Source organism: Xenopus laevis, chromosome 5L (genome assembly GCF_017654675.1).
Source record: "Xenopus laevis strain J_2021 chromosome 5L, Xenopus_laevis_v10.1, whole genome shotgun sequence".
Taxonomy (NCBI): Eukaryota; Metazoa; Chordata; class Amphibia; order Anura; family Pipidae; genus Xenopus; species Xenopus laevis.
The window spans coordinates 113,717,939-113,725,610 of NC_054379.1; positions in this window are offsets into that span (position 1 = coordinate 113,717,939).

The window sequence follows — 7,672 nt, forward strand, 5'->3', positions numbered from 1 at the left end:
CTTATTGGAAACAAACCAATCCTAATGGGTTTAGTTAACCCTTGAATAGTTTTTCAGTAGGTATGGAGCTCTAAATTACGGAAAGATCCCTTATCTGGAAAACTCCAGGTCCCAAACATTCTGGATAACAGGTCCCATACCTGCACTATGGTCTGTATTTATTAGGATAGTCAGACGCACACTCCTAAAAATCCGGTTCTATATACCTATATATGTGGCTGCATTTACTCTGAACTGCTGCCTCTAGATGTGAATGTTATGTAAGGGCAGCACTCAAAGCTATTTAATGCTTTAGTTTTTGTCACAAGGCAAAACCTGAGAAACCAGAGGAGACCCACACAGAAATGGGAAACTGAGAAAGCATGTTGCAAATAAGGCCCTGGGAATGGGATCAGGCCTACGACTTGAGAGTTGAAATGCTACCTGTTGTGCCACCTTGTTGCCCCTGCACATTACTTCTTACATATTTAGTTATGGTATACCACAGCAAATGTATTGTTTAAGGTTCTATAATAGGGAAGCTTGTTGTATACAACTAATTGTAAGAATAGTGCATGTAAATCTACTTTTTACTCTGCTCCCCTTCTTATCCCACCCTCAAAACCTGAACCCTTTTCCTATAATTTTGGCTGCCAATGCAGGCAAATATAAGCTATTTCAAACCCTTCTTCACCCTGCCAATCACTATGTCAACTTCCTATGATTTTATTTATGCTTTATTCCCACTTAACCCAGGTGAGACATTACCAGCAGCAGGATAATGGTAAAAGTGCACTGAATCCCATGATCCTTGCAATATTTAATTCCTTTGTTTAAGTCACAAATGTCCTGCCGGTTAGTGCTCCATTGGCTGCCTAAAGAAACCAACACAAAGTCCAACCCAAATCATGAGTTCAGTATGCCATCTGCATACTTAACTATCATTTACCCAGTGCAACACTTCCATATCTGGTCACAAAAAAGGCTAAAATGCAAATATTTGATGGGAATCTGCTGTTGCTGGAAAAATACCAATGATGAATTCCTGACTGAATAATTTACAGGAAAAGTTAAACAAAATATATCATATTAAACATTGGCAATCGAGTTTTCCCAGCTTTTAAGGTTGGGTGGAGAGTTGGGCTTAGCACTTATTTGTTTGCCAAGTGGGACTCAACTCGACCTCTTGTAACAGGAGCTGGCCAGCCACTGTCATTCCTTTCATTCTGCACATGCAGCTGGAGTATTGCCATCCCGTCTGTATTCCAGTCTTGTTTCCTAAAGCTGCTTTGTGCTCCCAGTAACAGCAGAATTCTCACTCTTGTGTAACAGGAATAACACATGCTTTCCGAAAGTTGTTCAATATCAGGTTATCTCAGAGACCCTGGCATTTGCTATGATATGAGTCCTGCATGAGCAACCAGACTGCTTACGGTTATTTCCCAAGCTGATACAGAAGCGAATGGGAATATGTAAATAATAGGTTTTCTATTTTTATTATAGTCATGTTGGGAAATTCCAGCAATACAATGTTTCTGCAGTAAACACAAGCATGCCTTATTTAACTATTTGTGCATATACAAATAGGAGACCTGTTATCCAGGATGCTTGGGACCTGGGGTTTTCCTGATAACAGATCTTTCCATAATTTGGATCTTCATACCTTAAGGCTACTAGAAAATTCTTTAAACATTAAATAAACCTAACAGGCTGGTTTTGCTTTCAATAAGGATTAATTCTATTTTAGTTTGGATCAAGTACAAGATCCTATGTTACTATTACAGAGCAAAAATGAAATCATTTTGGATTATTTTGTTAAAATTGAGTCTATGGGAGAAGGTTTCTGGATAACAGATTTCTGGATAACAGATCCCATACCTGTAGTCTACTCTACAGTGGGATGTAAATAAAGTCATTAAAAGGAAAAATATGCACAGTGTGAAATTTATTATAACAAAGTAATTAGCAAAATAGGGCATTTTTTATTATGGCCCAGTGTACAGTGTGTATTTTACTACTACCTTTTATGCAAAATCTTGCAAGTCTTTTGTGTTTGTGTTTTTAAAATGTTTGTCTTAAGTTATGATTTTTATGCTTTGTTATATTTTATGTACAATGTATGATAAATGAACATGGTAAAAATGTAAAGTAATTATATTTGTAAATGTGATGCATACACAGCATAAAGTACTTTAATGCATCCCCCTCTCCTGCACTGCATCTGATAGGTATTGCTCCTTATCAGGCCCAGCATATTGCAGGGACACTCCTAATGTCCATTTCAGTGAACAGAATTGGTGTGATGTGATAAGACACTCTGCAAAGATACTATGTGTTGGTCAAATGCAAACTGCTGCTTTAGCCACTTTAAATCACTTAGAGAAAGATATTGTTTCAGTTTTTAAAAAAAAAAAATAACCAACACAAACAACTGAAAATTATATATTTAAAGCAGAAGAAATAGCATTTTACACTTGGGGGTGCCAAAAGTTAGGCAGCCCTAAGTGATTGTATTTACTTACCTGACACCCGAGGCCGTGCTCCTATCAGCAGAAAATCGCACCGGCCCCAGGTTCTTCCAGCGAGCACCATGGAGAAATCCTATTCCTGCTTCTTTGGGTCTTCTTGCAACCGCGTGTGTACGCAGTAGAGAGAAAAGCCAAGCTTTTATGAAAAAGCCGTATATATTTTAAGAAACCGGCTATTTCATTTAGTTCTTTAATGTTTATTTAAATTGAAAGTTCTGATTTTAGTGAAATGGTTTCTGCATGTCAGACATTTCTTATCTATAAAAAGTCATGGTCCTATTATTGTCGGAACATTTTGGAGACATATTCATGCTTTAGCCCTCTTTAAAAAGGAAAATAAACACAGATTCAAATATATAGGAATGATGTCGAATTTTTAAAGTGCAGCATAAGTGTATAAAATATATAGGTATAAATATGTCAAAGATTTATTTTCTTGGTGTCACTGTGGACCCTTATTAAAGTGCCAAAAATATCAGAAATAACACCCAATATGCTAACAGTGGAACAAAGTGGGATAATTATAGGCTCAAGCATCATACAGTGTTCATGAAAAAGCAGCATGATAGTTGTATTGAAAGTGTAACAGCAACCAGAAAAACAACATCTAACATATAAGTGCAAAACCAAAATCCGTTATGTGGAAACCTGTTATCCAGAAAGATTCAAATTATGCGATCTCACATAGAGTCCATTTTAAGCAAATAATTCTAATGTTTAAAAATGATTCCTGTTTCCTAATTATAAAACATTACCTTGTACTAGATGGTAACGACGCTCCATGAATCTATATTGGAGGCAAAACAATCCTAATGCATACCTCCCAAGTGTCCCGGATTAGGCGGGACAGTCCCGATTTTACCTGCCTGTCCCGCCGTCCCGGATAGCATGTGAAGATGTCCCACGGCGCTGTTCGGGACTCAGATTAAGTTGTAGAAGGCACAGCTGCTGTAATTCTTTACGAAGCACACGCTTGTATAGTCGCGCTACTGTCCAGAACCACCGCAGAGTCTCTTGTCTCTCATTTCGTAGCGCAAGGCATGTAAGGAAGTGTAGTTTCGCCTTCCGGACCTGGAAGCACACTGCGGAATATGCATGTGGGCTGCCAGATCCTTGTGAGCATATAAACAGTGCATGCTCTATGGAGAGTAGAGAGAGAAGAGCCTGGCGGCAAAGCATGTCGAGAGCTGTAGTTCTTACTCCTCTGTGCTTTACAACATCAACCGGAGCAGCTAGCCAGGTAAGGGGGCATTGGTCTGAAATCAAAGTTGCAGGTGCTTTTCTCTTCTCTCTCCCTACTAGCCCTGGGCCAAGGCTGTAGCTCTCTGGGTGTTGGTGCTGGGAGTTGTAGTTCAATAACCTGTGGAGGGAAGCCAGTTGCACTACGACTTCTACATCCCCCTTAGTAGGGACTGCCATACAGCTCTCCCTGCCCATTTAAAGTGATACGGCTTATTTACAATTTGTAAAATGAACATGGTAATTAGGGGGTGTGGCCACAAAAATGGGCGTGACCAATTTTTGTCCCTCTTTTGATTTCCAAAATGTTGGGAGGTATGCTAATGGGTTTATTAATGTTTCAATGATTTTGAACAAACTTAAGCTAAGGAGATCCAAATTACATAAAGATCTCTTATCTGGAAAATACCAGGTCCCAAACATTCTGTTTAATATATCCACTTGTACACTTATAATATATACACTTGTACCAGTTCTTGACAAAATAAAGCTGGAGGTCGATAACTGATGACTTTTAAAGCAAACTCAACACAAATGACCACCTCAAATCTGGGCTCCTCTTTTCACTGGAGTTGTCCAGAAAGTCTACCAGGACCTGGCAACAAGTGACCACCATAGCTATGTAAGAACTTATGTAAGAACTTTCCAAAGGATGGCGATAACTTCAACAAAAACTGCTTAGCTATTGGTTTTGGCTGAGGCAAATCCCCACACAAATAAACTACTGAGACCCAGAATGGAGTTTCCATGATGGCAACCTTAGCATCTCTCTCTTATGTTCATCTAAACACCTAAATATTTTCTTTTCTCTTTTCTTTATACATCTATGACTGTTGGCAGAACTTTCATACCTGAGGTACAACATCTGTGTATTGTTAGACAAGAGAGTGTGGCTCAACCTATAACTTTTGTATGCTTAATTAATATAGAAATAGATTACGTTGTGCCGTAAAGTTGAATGCTTAAAATATTAAGAATATAATAATTAAAACCACTCCAAACCAAAGGTACTAGCGTTTGCAGTCCAGGTGCAGGTTAAGGGAAACCATCTGGAAGGCTTCTCAGATCTCTCAGAGGGTGACAGGGAAGATATACTTCATGCTCTCTGCTTTATGAATCCCATACAAGTGTTTAGCAGCTGGCTCAGGAAGATATTGTGATGTAAACTATTCAAAGCACAGTTTATTTAGCTGGGACCCATTTTACTTCACTTTTGCTGTGTCTGAGCTGTGTTCAGCTTGGCAGTAATATATATAATATATATATTTGTATAGAACTCCATACGTATATTAAAAACACTGCAATAACTTGTTTGAATGTAGTCCACAAAATAAGGGAACACGGTCCACAAATGAATCTCCTCCACTTCATATTTTGTCAGGCCATTGATTAGAACATTATTATTTCCAAGTGGCCATCCAAACATTCCACACTTTTCTATCCATAGTTTATATTGACTGTTAATTGAGGACTCCCACCTCATTCTACATCTGTCTACAGGCAGGATAGGGCCATATTTAGGGCAGATTTATCAAGAGTCAAGTTTAGAGTTCATGGGAGTTTGTAAAAACTCCCATAAATTCCCATGAACTTGAAATTCAAATCAAAAATGACCAATCAAAATTTTTCAAACTCGGTGAATGGGATCAACCCGCAAACTCGAATCAAATTTGATGTCAAGTTTTTTTCTTAAAAAAACCCCTAGATTTTCAGGAAGGCTGCAAACAACTCAAATTGATCCCAGTACGTCCCCCATAGGCTAAAACAGCAATCTGGCAGGTTTAAGGTGGCGAACAGTTGAATTTGAATTCTTCAAATTGGATTTTAACTATTCCCTAGTAGAATTTCACAAGAAAACCTCGAAAATTCAAATTCGAAATTCGAATTAGAAAATTTAAATTTTCACTTCGGCCCTTGATAAATCTGCCCCTTAATGTATTGAGACGTGAGGTTAAATATGCCATCTAAATATTGCCACAACCCTCTGTAGTCCATAGAGTCCGTTATACCCCTGTGGTGGTGGTGATGAATTTTGCAAGAGAATTAAGCTGTAATGTATATTTATACACATTTTATTTATAATTTACATGATTTGACACTGTCCCAAGCTGCTATTGGACAGTTTGACATTTAGGGGCAAATTCATCAAGGGTTGAATATCGAGGGTTAATTAACCCTCGATATTCGACTGGGAATTAAAATCCTTCGACTTCGAATATCGTAGTCGAAGGATTTTAGCGCAAAAAGTTCGATCGAACGATCGAACGTTCGAAGGAATAATTCTTCGATCGAACGATTAAATCCTTCGAATCGAACGATTCGAAGGATTTTAATCCAACGATCAAAGGATTATCCTTCGACCAAAATAACTTAGGCAAGCCTATGGGGACCTTCCCCATAGGCTAACATTGGGTTCGGTAGGTTTTAGGTGGCGAACTAGGGGGTCGAAGTTTTTTCTTAAAGAGACAGTACTTCGACTATCGAATAGTCGAATAGTCGAACGATTTTTAGTTAGAATCCTTCGATTCAAAGTCATAGTCGAAGTTGATGGTCGAAGTAGATCATGCTCAAATTTTGTTGCCCACATTGGTGAAGGTGGGATCTGTATGCTTAGTTTTGGTTCGTGCTTGATAATTTATAATAGAGGTTGTTGCCTGTAAAGCCATAGTCATTGCAACCAAATTTGGGCCAACTGACCAATTAGATTTGTCCAATAATGTCAGACAATATTAGGTTTTTAGCAGGGGCGTAACTACAGAGGAAACAGACCAACCAACGAGATTGTGAATCTAATAAATCAATAAAGAGTTTCATTTGTTTTTAACAGCCACTGGTGCCCAGGTTATTTGTGAGATCAAGTTCTCTTTGTGGAATCAGCATAGATAACCCTTTCTTCAACATTACGAGGGGTCACCTGAAAGGAAAGAATCCATGTAGCACATGCTCTACTGGGAGGTGCAAGCAGGGTCGGACTGGAGCCATAGGGTTATGGCTATGATCCGGCGATTGGCTGATTGCCATTTCAATCACAGGGAATCCAAAACCAGGCAGGAAGTTTTGACCCGGGCAGTCCATCAAAATACCGGGCTGTCCAGGTCAAAACCGGACAGGTGGCAACCCTTGGTGGATGGGCAGATGGGCAGTTAGGGGAGCAGGTCTGGGTTTTTCCAGGTGTTCCGCGGGCCCAGTCCGACCGACCATGATTGCAAGAATCTGCTACTCCCTAAAGCCAGCCTAGGTAAGATACACACAGACATACATACAATCATTATTAACTCCAATCAGGTCTGGACTGAGACTCAAAATAGGCCCTGGCATTTCAGGCACCCAGAGGCCCCAACAGGCCACACAGTGGTTCAAACAGCCCCCCACCAGCCCACTAAATAGTGAGTGTCTATGGCATCTTACAGCAGCCCCTCTGGCATTTGCCAGAACCCACATATTGCCAGTCCGGGCCTGACTCCAATGATAATACAAGGCTAATGATTTTGTCATAAAATAATTCTCTGTAATTGAGAAATACATTTTTATCTTATCGCCTTTTTATTGTGGTCCACATGATTGTATGGGAACAACTGCCAAGAAAATGTGACACACTTATTCAGTTGTGTAAATCCCTGTTGTCTAACAGCTAGGGATTCCAAACATTCTCCAGATACATTTAAGAACCATAGCTGTTTGCTTTGTCTGGGGTCAATATTTTATTCACAGGCTATAAGAGGAAACTTTTCAGAACTTCATGTCACACAGATCAGTAAATATTCAGCTGTGTTAGGAAGTAGAAACGTTTTCCAAAATGGGACGCAGCCATCTGCAAGAGTTTATCCCCTCATATTTCACTTGAGCCATAGTTGTTTTGATTATTTGTTAGGACATATGGGACATATTTTTATTCTTGAAGCGTATTTTTCAGGTTCAGGCAGGGC